The following is a 17,593-nucleotide window of genomic DNA, read 5'->3' as shown; positions in this document are numbered from 1 at the left end:
CACCACCTCAGATAGGGAGACTCCATAGTGATGTTTGACCACCACCTCAGATAGGGAGACTCCACAGTGATGTTTGACCACCGCCTCAGATAGGGAGACTCCACAGTGATGTTTGACCACCGCCTCAGATAGGAGACTCCATAGTGATGTTTGACCACCGCCTCAGATAGGGAGACTCCATAGTGATGTTTGACCACCGCCTCAGATAGGGAGACTCCATAGTGATGTTTGACCACCGCCTCAGATAGGGAGACTCTGCAGTGATGCATAACCATGACTTCAGGTAGGAGTATTATTGTTCTTCATCCTCTTCTTCTACAGCCTCCATCCCTCTATGACGAGGCACCACATGGGCCAAAGGATGGGCTGTAAGAGGATGTGTAAGAGTCAAGCCTGGGTCATGAGCTGCTGTAAGAACCACTATGGAAGAGATTGCCAAGGTGAGCCTTCCCACTGCCTCAGATAGTGATATACATAACATGATATACAGTGTCCTCAGATAGTAGACATGATATACAGTGTCCTCAGATAATAGACATGATATACAGTGTCCTCAGATAGTAGACATGATATACAGTGTCCTCAGATAATAGACATGATATACAGTGTCCTCAGATAGTGATATACATAACATGATATACAGTGTCCTCAGATAGTGATATACATAACATGATATACAGTGTCCTCAGATAGTAGACATGATATACAGTGTCCTCAGATAGTGATATACATAACATGATATACAGTGTCCTCAGATAGTAGACATGATATACAGTGTCCTCAGATAGTAGACATGATATACAGTGTCCTCAGATAGTAGACATGATATACAGTGTCCTCAGATAGTAGACATGATATACAGTGTCCTCAGATAGTAGACATGATATACAGTGTCCTCAGATAGTAGACATGATATACAGTGTCCTCAGATAGTGATATACATAACATGATATACAGTGTCCTCAGATAGTAGACATGATATACAGTGTCCTCAGATAATAGACATGATATACAGTGTCCTCAGATAGTGATATACATAACATGATATACAGTGTCCTCAGATAGTGATATACATAACATGATATACAGTGTCCTCAGATAGTGATATACATAACATGATATACAGTGTCCTCAGATAATAGACATGATATACAGTGTCCTCAGATAGTGATATACATAACATGATATACAGTGTCCTCAGATAGTAGACATGATATACAGTGTCCTCAGATAATAGACATGATATACAGTGTCCTCAGATAGTGATATACATAACATGATATACAGTGTCCTCAGATAGTAGACATGATATACAGTGTCCTCAGATAGTAGACATGATATACAGTGTCCTCAGATAGTGATATACATAACATGATATACAGTGTCCTCAGATAGTGATATACATAACATGATATACAGTGTCCTCAGATAATAGACATGATATACAGTGTCCTCAGATAGTGATATACATAACATGATATACAGTGTCCTCAGATAGTAGACATGATATACAGTGTCCTCAGATAGTGATATACATAACATGATATACAGTGTCCTCAGATAGTAGACATGATATACAGTGTCCTCAGATAATAGACATGATATACAGTGTCCTCAGATAGTGATATACATAACATGATATACAGTGTCCTCAGATAGTAGACATGATATACAGTGTCCTCAGATAGTAGACGTGATATACAGTGTCCTCAGATAGTAGACATGATATACAGTGTCCTCAGATAGTAGACATGATATACAGTGTCCTCAGATAGTAGACATGATATTCTGTAGCTCAGTTGGTAGAGCATGGCGCTTGTAACGCCAGGGTAGTGGGTTCGATCCCCGGGACCACCCATATAGAATGTATGCACACATGACTGTAAGTCGCTTTGGATAAAAGCGTCTGCTAAATGGCATATTTATTTTATTTTATTTACAGTGTCCTCAGATAGTAGACATGATATACAGTGTCCTCGGATAGTAGACATGATATACAGTGTCCTCAGATAGTAGACATGATATACAGTGTCCTCAGATAGTGATATACATAACATGATATACAGTGTCCTCAGATAGTAGACATGATATACAGTGTCCTCAGATAGTAGACATGATATACAGTGTCCTCAGATAGTGATATACATAACATGATATACAGTGTCCTCAGATAGTGATATACATAACATGATATACAGTGTCCTCAGATAGTAGACATGATATACAGTGTCCTCAGATAGTGATATACATAACATGATATACAGTGTCCTCAGATAGTGATATACATAACATGATATACAGTGTCCTCAGATAGTGATATACATAACATGATATACAGTGTCCTCAGATAGTAGACATGATATACAGTGTCCTCGGATAGTGATATATAACATGATATACAGTGTCCTCAGATAATAGACATGATATACAGTGTCCTCAGATAGTGATATACATAACATGATATACAGTGTCCTCAGATAGTGATATACATAACATGATATACAGTGTCCTCAGATAGTGATATACATAACATGATATACAGTGTCCCAGATAGTAGACATGATATACAGTGTCCTCGGATAGTGACATAACATGATATACAGTGTCCTCAGATAGTAGACATGATATACAGTGTCCTCAGATAGTGATATACATAAATGATATACAGTGTCCTCAGATAGTAGACATGATATACAGTGTCCTCAGATAGTGATATACATAACATGATATACAGTGTCCTCAGATAGTGATATACATAACATGATATACAGTGTCCTCAGATAGTAGACATGATATACAGTGTCCTCGGATAATAGACATGATATACAGTGTCCTCAGATAGTGATATACATCATGATATACAGTGTCCTCAGATAGTGATATACAGTGTCCTCAGATAGTAGACATGATATACAGTGTCCTCAGATAGTGATATACATAACATGATATACAGTGTCCTCAGATAGTAGACATGATATACAGTGTCCTCAGATAGTGATATACATAACATGATATACAGTGTCCTCAGATAATAGACATGATATACAGTGTCCTCGGATAGTAGACATGATATACAGTGTCCTCAGATAGTAGACATGATATACAGTGTCCTCAGATAGTAGACATGATATACAGTGTCCTCAGATAGTGATATACATAACATGATATACAGTGTCCTCAGATAGTGATATACATAACATGATATACAGTGTCCTCAGATAGTAGACATGATATACAGTGTCCTCAGATAGTGATATACATAACATGATATACAGTGTCCTCAGATAGTGATATACATAACATGATATACAGTGTCCTCAGATAGTAGACATGATATACAGTGTCCTCAGATAGTAGACATGATATACAGTGTCCTCAGATAGTAGACATGATATACAGTGTCCTCAGATAGTAGACATGATATACAGTGTCCTCAGATAGTGATATACATAACATGATATACAGTGTCCTCGGATAGTAGACATGATATACAGTGTCCTCAGATAGTAGACATGATATACAGTGTCCTCGGATAGTAGACATGATATACAGTGTCCTCAGATAGTGATATACATAACATGATATACAGTGTCCTCAGATAGTAGACATGATATACAGTGTCCTCAGATAGTGATATACATAACATGATATACAGTGTCCTCAGATAGTGATATACATAACATGATATACAGTGTCCTCAGATAGTAGACATGATATACAGTGTCCTCGGATAGTGATATACATAACATGATATACAGTGTCCTCAGATAGTGATATACATAACATGATATACAGTGTCCTCAGATAGTAGACATGATATACAGTGTCCTCAGATAGTAGACATGATATACAGTGTCCTCAGATAGTAGACATGATATACAGTGTCCTCAGATAGTAGACATGATATACAGTGTCCTCAGATAGTAGACATGATATACAGTGTCCTCAGATAGTGATATACATAACATGATATACAGTGTCCTCAGATAGTAGACATGATATACAGTGTCCTCGGATAGTAGACATGATATACAGTGTCCTCGGATAGTAGACATGATATACAGTGTCCTCAGATAGTGATATACATAACATGATATACAGTGTCCTCAGATAGTAGACGTGATATACAGTGTCCTCAGATACATTAAGGTGTTTAGAAACATATTCTATTCTTATCCACAATAAAAGTGACTCCAAAATGACATAAAACATTATTACAAATAAACAGTTCACCCGATATGGATGAAAATCCCTTCATATCTAAACTTTGAGTACAGAGCCAAAGGAAGAACAACTCATTTGACTGTCCCAGTCATTCTTATAGGGTATGGATCCCAAATGGCATAGGGCCCTAGTCAAAAGCACTTTATAGGGAATAGGGTGCCATTTGGGATGCAGACATCTACAGTATATGTGTACTTCAGGGGTGTCAAACTCATTCCTCAGAGGGCCAAGTGTTTGCGGCTTTTTCCTTTCAATTAAGACCTAGACAACCAGGCGAGGGGAGTTCCTTACTAATTAGTGACCTAGACAACCAGGTGTGGGGAGTTCCTTACTAATTAGTGACCTAGACAACCAGGTGTGGGGAGTTCCTTACTGAGACCCAGACAACCAGGTGAGGAGAGTTCATTACTAATTAGTGACCTAGACAACCAGGTGTGGGGAGTTCCTTACTGAGACCCAGACAACCAGGTGAGGGGAGTTCCTTACTGAGACAACCAGGTGAGGGGAGTTCCTTACTAAGACCCAGACAACCAGGTGAGGGGAGTTCCTTACTGAGACAACCAGGTGAGGGGAGTTCCTTACTAAGACCCAGACAACCAGGTGAGGGGAGTTCCTTACTAAGACCCAGACAACCAGGTGAGGGGAGTTCCTTACTGAGACCTAGACAACCAGGTGAGGGGAGTTCCTTACTGAGACCTAGACAACCAGGTGAGGGGAGTTCCTTACTTAATTAGTGACCTAGACAACCAGGTGTGGGGAGTTCCTTACTGAGACCTAGACAACCAGGTGAAGGGAGTTCATTACTAATTACTGACCTATACAACCAAGTGAGGTGGAGTTACTTACTGCGACCTAGACAACCAGGTGAGGGGAGTTACTTACTGAAACCTAGACAACCAGGTGAGGGGAGTTCCTTACTGAGACCTAGACAACCAGGTGAGGGGAGTTCCTTACTTAATTAGTGACCTAGACAACCAGGTGTGGGGAGTTCCTTACTGAGACCCAGACAACCAGGTGAGGGGAGTTCCTTACTGAGACAACCAGGTGAGGGGATTTCCTTACTGAGACAACCAGGTGAGAGGAGTTCCTTACTAAGACCAAGACAACCAGGTGAGGGGAGTTCCTTACTAAGAACCAGACAACCAGGTGAGGGGAGTTCCTCACTGAGACCTAGACAACCAGGTGAGGGGAGTTCCTTACTGAGACAACCAGGTGAGGGGAGTTCCTTACTGAGACAACCAGGTGAGAGGAGTTCCTTACTAAGACCCAGACAACCAGGTGAGGGGAGTTCCTTACTAAGAACCAGACAACCAGGTGAGGGGAGTTCCTCTCTGAGAACTAGACAACCAGGTGAGGGGAGTTCATTACTAATTAGTGACCTAGACAACCAGGTGTGGGCAGTTACTTACTGAGACCTAGACAACCAGGTGAGGGGAGTTACTTACTGAGACCTAGACAACCAGGTGAGGGGAGTTCCTTACTGAGACCTAGACAACCAGGTGAGGAGAATTCCTTACTGAGACCTAGACAACCAGGTGAGGGGAGTTCCTTACTGAGACCTAGACAACCAGGTGAGGGGAGTTACTTACTGAGACCTAGACAACCAGGTGAGGGGAGTTCCTTACTGAGACCTAGACAACCAAGTGAGGGGAGTTCCTTACTAATTAGTTACCTAGACAACCAGGTGAGGGGAGTTACTTACTGAGACCCAGACAACCAGGTGAGGGGAGTTCATTACTAATTAGAGACCTAGACAACCAGGTGAGGGGAGTTCCTTACTGAGACCTAGACAACCAAGTGAGGGGAGTTACTTACTGAGACCTAGACAACCAGGTGAGGGGAGTTCCTTACTAATTAGTGACCTAGACAACCAGGTGAGGGAGTTCCTTACTGAGACAACCAGGTGAGGGAGTTCCATACTGAGACAACCAGGTGAGGGGAGTTCCTTACTAATTAGTGACCTAGACAACCAGGTGAGGGAGTTCCTTACTGAGACCTAGACAACCAGGTGTGGGGAGTTCCTTCCTAATTAGTGACCTCGACAACCAGATGACGGGAGTTACTTACTAATTAGTGACCTAGACAACCAGGTGAGGGGAGTTACTTACTGAGACCTAGACAACCAGGTGAGGGGAGTTACTTACTGAGACCTAGACAACCAGGTGAGGGGAGTTACTTACTGAGACCTAGACAACCAGGTGAGGGAGTTCCTTACTGAGACCCAGACAACCAGGTGAGTGGAGTTCATTACTAATTAGTTACCTTGACAACCAGGTGAGGGGAGTTCCTTACTAAGACCCAGACAACCAGGTGAGGGGAGTTCCTTACTAAGACCCAGACAACCAGGCGAGGGAGTTCCTTACTGAGACCTAGACAACCAGGTGAGGGGAGTTACTTACTGAGACCTAGACAACCAGGTGAGGGAGTTCCTTACTGAGACCTAGTCAACCAGGTGAGGGAATTCCTTACTATGACCCAGACAACCAGGTGAGTGGAGTGCCTTACTAAGACCCAGACAACCAGGTGAGGGGAGTTCCTTACTGAGACCTAGACAACCAGGTGAGGGGAGTTCCTTACTGAGACCTAGACAACCAGGTGAGGGGAGTTCCTTACTGAGACCTAGTCAACCAGGTGAGGGGAATTCCTTACTACGACCCAGACAACCAGGTGAGTGGAGTGCCTTACTAAGACCCAGACAAACAGGTGAGGGGAGTTACTTACTGAGACCTAGACAATCAGGTGAGGGGAGTTACTTACTGAGACCTAGACAACCAGGTGAGGGGAGTTACTTACTGAGACCTAGACAACCAGGTGAGGGGAGTTCCTTACTGAGACCCAGACAACCAGGTGAGGGGAGTTCATTACTAATTGGTGACCTTCATGAATTATTAAGGGAGAAGCGAAAACCCGCATCAACTCTGCCCTACATGGAATTACTTTGATATGTGCTGTATATTCATGCTAACAGTAAATACGTTTTTCTTTAAAATATAATTTTTTTGAAGAATGTTTGATGATTTGGAAAGTATTCACACTTGACTTTTTCCACATTTTGTGACATTACAGCCTTATTCTAAAATGAATTAAATAATTTTCCCCACATCAATCTACACAGAACACCCCATAATGACAAAGCAAAAACAGGCTTTTGGAAATTTTTGCAAATGTATAAAACAAAAATTACTGAAATGTTACAGTTATGTAAGTATTCAGACCTTTTACTCAGTACTTTGTTGAAACATCTTTGGCAGTCGATTACAGCCTCTAGTCTTCTTCGGTATAACGCCAGCACACCTGTATTTGGGGAGATTCTCTCATTCTTTCTCTGCGAGCCTCTCAAGCTCTGTCAGGTTGGAGGGGAAAGTCACTGTATAGCTATTTTCAGGTCTCCATTTTCAGGTCTCTCCAGAGATGTTTGATCGGGTTCAAGTCCGCCTGGACAACTCAAGGACATTGAGACTTGTCCCGAAGCCACTCCTGCGTTGTCTTGGCTGTGTGCTTAGGGTCGTTGTCCTGTTTGAAGCTGAACCTTCGCCCCAGTCTGAGGTCCCAGTCTGGAGCAGGTTTTCATCAAGGATCTCTCTGTACTTTGCTCTAATCATCTTTCCCTCGATCCAGACTAGTCTCCCAGTCTCTGCCGCTGAATAACATCCCCACAGCATGATGCTTCCACCACCATGCTTCACCGTAGGGATGGTGACAGGTTTCCTCCCGATCTGACGCTTGCCATTCAGGCCAAAGAGTTAAATCTTGGTTTCATCACACCAGAGAATCTTGTTTTTCATGGTCTGAGAGGCTTTAGGTGCCTTTTGGCAAATTCCAAGCGTGCTGTCATGTGCCTTTTACTGAGGAGTGGCTTCCAATCTGGCCACTGCAGAGATGGTTGTCCTTCTGGAAGGTTCTCCCATCTCGACAGAGGAACTCTGGGGCTCTGTCAGTAACCATTAGGTTCTTGGTCACCTCCTGACCAAGGCCCTTCTCCACCGATTGCTCAGTTTGGTCTGATGGCCAACTCTAGGAAGAGTCTTGGTGGTTCCAAACTTCTTCCATTTAAGAATGATGGAGGCCACTATGTTCTTGGGGACCTTCAATGCTGCAGAATGATGGAGGCCACTATGTTCTAGGGGAACTTCGATGCTGCACAAAGGTTTTGCTTCTTGGCACGATCCTGTCTCATAGTTGGACAGACAATTCCTTCGACCTCATGGCTTGTTTTTTTTGCTCTGACATGCACTGTCAACTGTGGGACCTTATATAGACAGATGTGTGCCTTTCCAAATCACGTCCAATCAACTAAAGTTACCACAGGTGCACTCAAATTAAGTTGTCGAAAGAGCTCAAGGATGATCAATGGAAACAGGATCTACTTGAGCTCATTTCGAGTCTCATAGCAAAGGTGCTGAATACTTATGTAAATAAGGTATTTCCGGTTTTAATTTGTAATACATTTGCATTTGCAATTTTAGAATAAGGCTAAACAAAATGTGAAAAAAATGTCAAGGTGTATGAATGCACTGTCCATGTCTGTTGGTTTACAGTTGTGTACAACCTTGTTGTCATAGTAATTATAACAACACTCAGAGCTTTACTTTGAAAAGGGGGAACTTCAAAGTGATATGTTCCAATGTGTTTCAGTGTAAACTCACTTCATCTACTACCAATGTGTTTCAGTGTAAACTCACTTCATCCACTACCAATGTGTTTCAGTGTAAACTCACTTCATCCACTACTAATGTGTTTCAGTGTAAACTCACTTCATCCACTACCAATGTGTTTCAGTGTAAACTCACTTCATCCACTACCAATGTGTTTCAGTGTAAACTCACTTCATCCACTACCAATGTGTTTCAGTGTAAACTCACTTCATCTACTACCAATGTGTTTCAGTGTAAACTCACTTCATCCACTACCAATGTGTTTCAGTGTAAACTCACTTCATCCACTACCAATGTGTTTCAGTGTAAACTCACTTCATCCATTAGCAATGTGTTTCAGTGTAAACTCACTTCATCCACTACCAATGTGTTTCAGTGTAAACTCACTTCATCCACTACCAATGTGTTTCAGTGTAAACTCACTTCATCCACTACCAATGTGTTTCAGTGTAAACTCACTTCATCCATTAGCAATGTGTTTCAGTGTAAACTCACTTCATCCACTACCAATGTGTTTCAGTGTAAACTCACTTCATCCACTACCAATGTGTTTCAGTGTAAACTCACTTCATCCACTACCAATGTGTTTCAGTGTAAACTCACTTCATCCACTACCAATGTGTTTCAGTGTAAACTCACTTCATCCACTACCAATGTGTTTCAGTGTAAACTCACTTCATCCACTACCAATGTGTTTCAGTGTAAACTCACTTCATCCATTAGCAATGTGTTTAAGTGTAAACTCACTTCATCCACTACCAATGTGTTTCAGTGTAAACTCACTTCATCCATTAGCAATGTGTTTCAGTGTAAACTCACTTCATCCACTACCAATGTGTTTCAGTGTAAACTCACTTCATCCACTACCAATGTGTTTCAGTGTAAACTCACTTCATCCACTACCAATGTGTTTCAGTGTAAACTCACTTCATCCACTACTAATGTGTTTCAGTATGTTCTGGTGGGTTGGAGTCTCCCTGTGGAGATCACGGGGACTGTGATGATGGCCGTCTGGGGTCTGGACGCTGCCGGTGCCACAATGGCTTCAAAGGAATAGCCTGTGAGCTGTGTGAACTTAAACACTACGGAGCCAATTGTACAGCGTGTAACTGCACAAACCAGGGCCAGTGTGAGGAGGGGATGGAAGGAGATGGGAGCTGCTCCTGTACTGAGGGCTGGACTGGAGACCGCTGCCACCTTAAAATAGGTGAACATTGATTCAGCTATTATGGAACTACACTATTACATTCAAAAAGCATTCCTTATCCATGATACTTCAATGGGTGACTATCCAGACCTGTACTGGGTGTAAGGAATGTTTTGGGGGATGTTCAAGTCCCTCCGTCAAGTACCTGATAATAATAACAATCATTACAATAATAACTACAAAAATAATAACTATAAACATGCATAAAAACAACTATAATACTAATAATAACCATAATAATATGTCATCACAACAAATATAATACCAACAATAACTATAATAATACATAGAATATTAATAACAATAAATAATAACAATAAGTAATAACAATAATAATAACTATAACACATATAATAACTACGAAGGGCTATGTAAATACATTTGATTTGATTTGAACTATGATAGTTCATAATAATACACATATTATAATAATAATATTACCTAGACTAATATATATATATAATAACTATAACAGTAATAATAACTATTATAATACATATTATAACTATAACAGTAATAATAACTATAATAATACATATAACGACTATAATAATACATAATAATAACTATAGTAGTAATAATAACTATAATAATGCATATTATAACTATAATAATACATTATAATAACTATAATAGTAATAATAACTATAATAGTAATAATAGCTATAATAATACATATAACGACTATAATAATACATAATAATAACTATAATAGTTATAATAGCTATAATAATACATAGTATAACTATAATAGTAATAATAGCTATAATAATACATAATAATAACTATAATAGTAATAATAACTATAATAATACATAATAATAACTATAATAGTAATAATAACTATAATAGTAATAATAACTATAATAGTAATAATAGCTATAATAATACATAATAATAACTATAATAGCAATAATAGCTATAATAATACATATAACGACTATAATAACACATAGTATAACTATAATAGTAATAATAACTATAATAATACATAATAATAACTATAATAGTAATAATAACTATAATAGTAATAATAACTATAATAGTAATAATAACTATAATAATACATAATAATAACTATAATAGTAATAATAACTATAATAATACATATTATAACTATAATAATACATAGTATAACTATAATAGTAATATATATATATTTTTTTTTTTTTTTTTTTCACCTTTATTTAACCAGGTAGGCTAGTTGAGAACATGTTCTCATTTGCAACTGCGACCTGGCCAAGATAAAGCATAGCAGTGTGAACAGACAACATAATAATAACTATAATAGTAATAATAACTATAATAATACATAATAACTATAATAATACATAATAACTATAATAATACACAATAATAACTATAATAGTAATAATAACTATAATAATACATAATAATAACTATAATAATACATAATAACTATAATAATACATAATAACAACTATAATAATACATAATAATAACTATAATAATACATAATAATAACTATAATGGTAATAATAACTATAATAATACATAATAATAACTATAATAGTAATAATAACTATAATAATACATAATAATAACTATAATAATACATAATAACTATAATAATACATAATAATAACTATAATAGTAATAATAACTATAATAATACACAATAATAACTATAACAGTAATAATAACTATAATAGTAATAATAACTATAATAGCAATAATAACTATAATAGTAATAATAACTATAATAGTAATAATAACTATGATAATACACAATAATAACTATAATAGTAATAATAACTATAATAATAATAATAACTATAATAATACACAATAATAACTATAATAGTAATAATAACTATAATAGTAATAATAACTATAACAGTAATAATAACTATAATAGTAATAATAACTATAATAATACACAATAATAACTATAATAGTAATAATAACTATAATAGTAATAATAACTATAATAATACGCAATAATAACTATAATAGTAATAATAACTATAATAGTAATAATAACTATAATAGTAATAATAACTATAATAATACACAATAATAACTATAATAGTAATAATAACTATAATAGTAATAATAACTATAATAATACATAATAATAACTATAATAGTAATAATAACTATAATAATACATATTATAACTATAATAATACATAGTATAACTATAATAGTAATATTTTTTTATTTTTTTATTTTTATCTTTATTTCACCTTTATTTAACCAGGTAGGCTAGTTGAGAACATGTTCTCATTTGCAACTGCGACCTGGCCAAGATAAAGCATAGCAGTGTGAACAGACAACATAATAATAACTATAATAGTAATAATAACTATAATAATACATAATAACTCTAATAATACATAATAACTATAATAATACATAATAATAACTATAATAGTAATAATAACTATAATAATACATAATAATAACTATAATAATACATAATAATAACTATAATAATACATAATAATAACTATAATAGTAATAATAACTATAATAATACATAATAATAACTGTAATAGTCATAATAACTATAATAATACATAATAATAACTATAATAATACATAATAACTATAATAATACATAATAACTATAATAGTAATAATAACTATAATAGTAATAATAACTATAATAGTAATAATAACTATAATAATATAATAGTAATAATAACTATAATAGTAATAATAACTATAATAGTAATAATAACTATAATGATAATAATAACTATAATAGTAATAATAACTATAATAGTAATAATAACTATAATAGTAATAATAACTATAATAATACACAATAATAACTATAATAGTAATAATAACTATAATAGTAATAATAACTATAATAATACACAATAATAACTATAATAGTAATAATAACTATAATAGTAATAATAACTATAATAATACATAATAATAACTATAATAGTAATAATAACTATAATAATACATATTATAACTATAATAATACTTAGTATAACTATAATAGTAATATTTATTTATTTTTTTATTTTTATCTTTATTTCACCTTTATTTAACCAGGTAGGCTAGTTGAGAACATGTTCTCATTTGCAACTGCGACCTGGCCAAGATAAAGCATAGCAGTGTGAACAGACAACCTAATAATAACTATAATAGTAATAATAACTATAATAATACATAATGACTATAATAATACATAATAACTATAATAATACATAATAATAACTATAATAGTAATAATAACTATAATAATACATAATAATAACTATAATAATACATAATAACTATAATAATACATAATAATAACTATAATAATACATAATAATAACTATAATAATACATAATAATAACTATAATAGTAATAATAACTATAATAATACATAATAATAACTGTAATAGTAATAATAACTATAATAATACATAATAATAACTATAATAATACATAATAACTATAATAATACATAATAATAACTATAATAGTAATAATAACTATAATAATACATATTATAACTATAATAGTAATATAACTATAATAGTAATAATAACTATAATAATACACAATAATAACTATAATAGTAATAATAACTATAATAATAATAACAACTATAATAATACACAATAATAACTATAATAGTAATAATAACTATAATAATAATAATAACTATAATAATACACAATAATAACTATAATAGTAATAATAACTATAATAATAATAATAACTATAATAATAATAATAACTATAATAATACACAATAATAACTATAATAGTAATAATAACTATAATAGCAATAATAACTATAATAGTAATAATAACTATAATAGTAATAATAACTATAATAATAATAATAATAACTATAATAGTAATAATAACTATAATAGTAATAATAACTATAATAGTAATAATAACTATAATAATAATAATAACTATAATAATACACAATAATAACTATAATAGTAATAATAACTATAATAGTAATAATAACTATAATAGTAATAATAACTATAATAGTAATAATAACTATAATAGTAATAATAACTATAATAATACACAACAATAACTATAATAGTAATAATAACTATAATAGTAATAATAACTATAATAATACACAATAATAACTATAATAGTAATAATAACTATAATAGTAATAATAACTATAATAATACACAATAATAACTATAATAGTAATAATAACTATAATAGTAATAATAACTATAATAGTAATAATAACTATAATAATACATATTATAACTATAATAATACATAGTATAACTATAATAGTAATATTTTTTTATTTTTTTATTTTTATCTTTATTTCACCTTTATTTAACCAGGTAGGCTAGTTGAGAACATGTTCTCATTTGCAACTGCGACCTGGCCAAGATAAAGCATAGCAGTGTGAACAGACAACATAATAATAACTATAATAGTAATAATAACTATAATAATACATAATAACTATAATAATACATAATAACTATAATAATACATAATAATAACTATAATAGTAATAATAACTATAATAATACATAATAATAACTATAATAATACATAATAACTATAATAATACATAATAATAACTATAATCGTAATAATAACTATAATAATGCATAATAATAACTATAATAGTAATAATAACTATAATAATACATAATAATAACTATAATAATACATAATAACTATAATAATACATAATAACTATAATAATACATAATAATAACTATAATAGTAATAATAACTATAATAATACACAATAATAACTATAATAGTAATAATAACTATAATAGTAATAATAACTATAATAGTAATAATAACTATAATAGTAATAATAACTATAATAATACACAATAATAACTATAATAGTAATAATAACTATAATAATACACAATAATAACTATAATAGTAATAATAACTATAACAGTAATAATAACTATAATAGTAATAATAACTATAATAATACACAATAATAACTATAATAGTAATAATAACTATAATAACCCATATAACGACTATAATAATACATAATAATAACTATAATAGTAATAATAACTATAATAGTAATAATAACTATAATAGTAATAATAGCTATAATAATACATAATAATAACTATAAAAGTAATAATAACTATAATAATACATATTATAACTATAATAGTAATAATAGCTATAATAATACATAATAACTATAATAGTAATAATAACTATAATAATACATAATAACTATAATAATACATAATAACTATAATAGTAATAATAGCTATAATAATACATATAACGACTATAATAATACATAATAATAACTATAATAGTAATAATAACTATAATAATACATATTATAACTATAATAGTAATAATAGCTATAATAACACATAATAATAACTATAATAGTAATAATAACTATAATAGTAATAATAACTATAATAATACACAATAATAACTATAATAGTAATAATAACTATAATAATACATAATAATAACTATAATAGTAATAATAACTATAATAATACATATTATAACTATAATAGTAATAATAACTATAATAGTAATAATAACTATAAAAACACATAATAATAACTATAATAATACATATTATAACTATAATAGTAATAATAGCTATAATAATACATAATAACTATAATAGTAATAATAACTATAATAATACATAATAACTATAATAATACATAATAACTATAATAGTAATAATAGCTATAATAATACATATAACGACTATAATAATACATAATAATAACTATAATAGTAATAATAACTATAATAATACATATTATAACTATATTAGTAATAATAGCTATAATAACACATAATAATAACTATAATAGTAATAATAACTATAATAGTAATAATAACTATAATAATACACAATAATAACTATAATAGTAATAATAACTATAATAATACATAATAATAACTATAATAGTAATAATAACTATAATAATACATATTATAACTATAATAGTAATAATAACTATAATAGTAATAATAACTATAAAAACACATAATAATAACTATAATAATACATATAACGACTATAATAATACATAATAACAACTATAACAGTAATAGTAACTATAATAATACATATAACGACTATAATAATACATAATAATAACTATAATAGTAATAATAACTATAATAGTAATAATAACTATAATAGTAATAATAGCTATAATGGTAATAATAACTATAATAATACATAATAATAACTATAATAGTAATAATAACTATAATAATACATATAATGACTATAATAGTAATAATAACTATAATAATACATAATAATGACTATAATAATACATATTATAATATAATAGTAATAATAACTATAATAATACATAATAATAACTATAATAATACATATAACGACTATAATAATACATTTTATAACTATAATAGTAATAATAGCTATAATAGTAATAATAACTATAATAATACATAATAATAACTATAATAGTAATAATAACTATAATAGTAATAATAACTATAATAGTAATAATAACTATAATAATACATAATAATAACTATAATAGTAATAATAACTATAATAATACATATAACGACTATAATAATACATAATAATAACTATGATAGTAATAATAACTATAATAACACATATAACGACTATAATAATAACAAACTATAATAATAGTAACAACTATAATAATAACATCTATAATAATAATAACAACTATAATAATAACAACTATAATAATAACAACTATAATAACAATAACAAACTATAATAACAACAACTATAATAACAATAACAACTATCATAACAATAACAAACTATAATAATAACAATAACAACTATAATAACAATAACTAACTATAATAATAGTAACTATAATAATAATAACAACTATAATAATAACAACTATAATAATAATAACAAACTATAATAATAACAACTATAATAACAATAATAACAACTATAATAACAATCACAACTATAATAACAATCACAACTATAATAACAATAACAAACTATAATAACAATAACAAACTATAATAACAATAATAACAACTATAACAGCTATAATAACAATAACAACAACTATAACAACTATAATAACAATAACAACAACTATAACAACTATAATAACAATAACAACAATAACAAACTATAATAACAATAATAACAATTATAATAACAATAACAAACTATAATAATAATAATAACAACTATAACAGCTATAATAACAATAATAACAATAACAAACTATAATAACAATAATAACAACTATAATAACAATAATAACTATAACAGCCATAATAACTATAATAACAATAACAACTATAATAACAATAATAACAACTGTAATAACAATAACAAACTATAATAACAATAATAACTATAACAACTATAATAACTATAATAACAATAACAAACTATAATAACAATAATAACAACTATAATAACAATAACAAACTATAATAATAATAAAGTGGACATAAAGTTGTATTGTATGTGTGGGCCCGTGTGTGATAACTTTGTCTACTGTTGTGTCCAAT

This window comes from Oncorhynchus gorbuscha, linkage group LG18 (genome assembly GCF_021184085.1).
Source record: "Oncorhynchus gorbuscha isolate QuinsamMale2020 ecotype Even-year linkage group LG18, OgorEven_v1.0, whole genome shotgun sequence".
In the NCBI taxonomy this organism is placed as follows: domain Eukaryota; kingdom Metazoa; phylum Chordata; class Actinopteri; order Salmoniformes; family Salmonidae; genus Oncorhynchus; species Oncorhynchus gorbuscha.
This window is presented reverse-complemented; position numbering follows the sequence as displayed.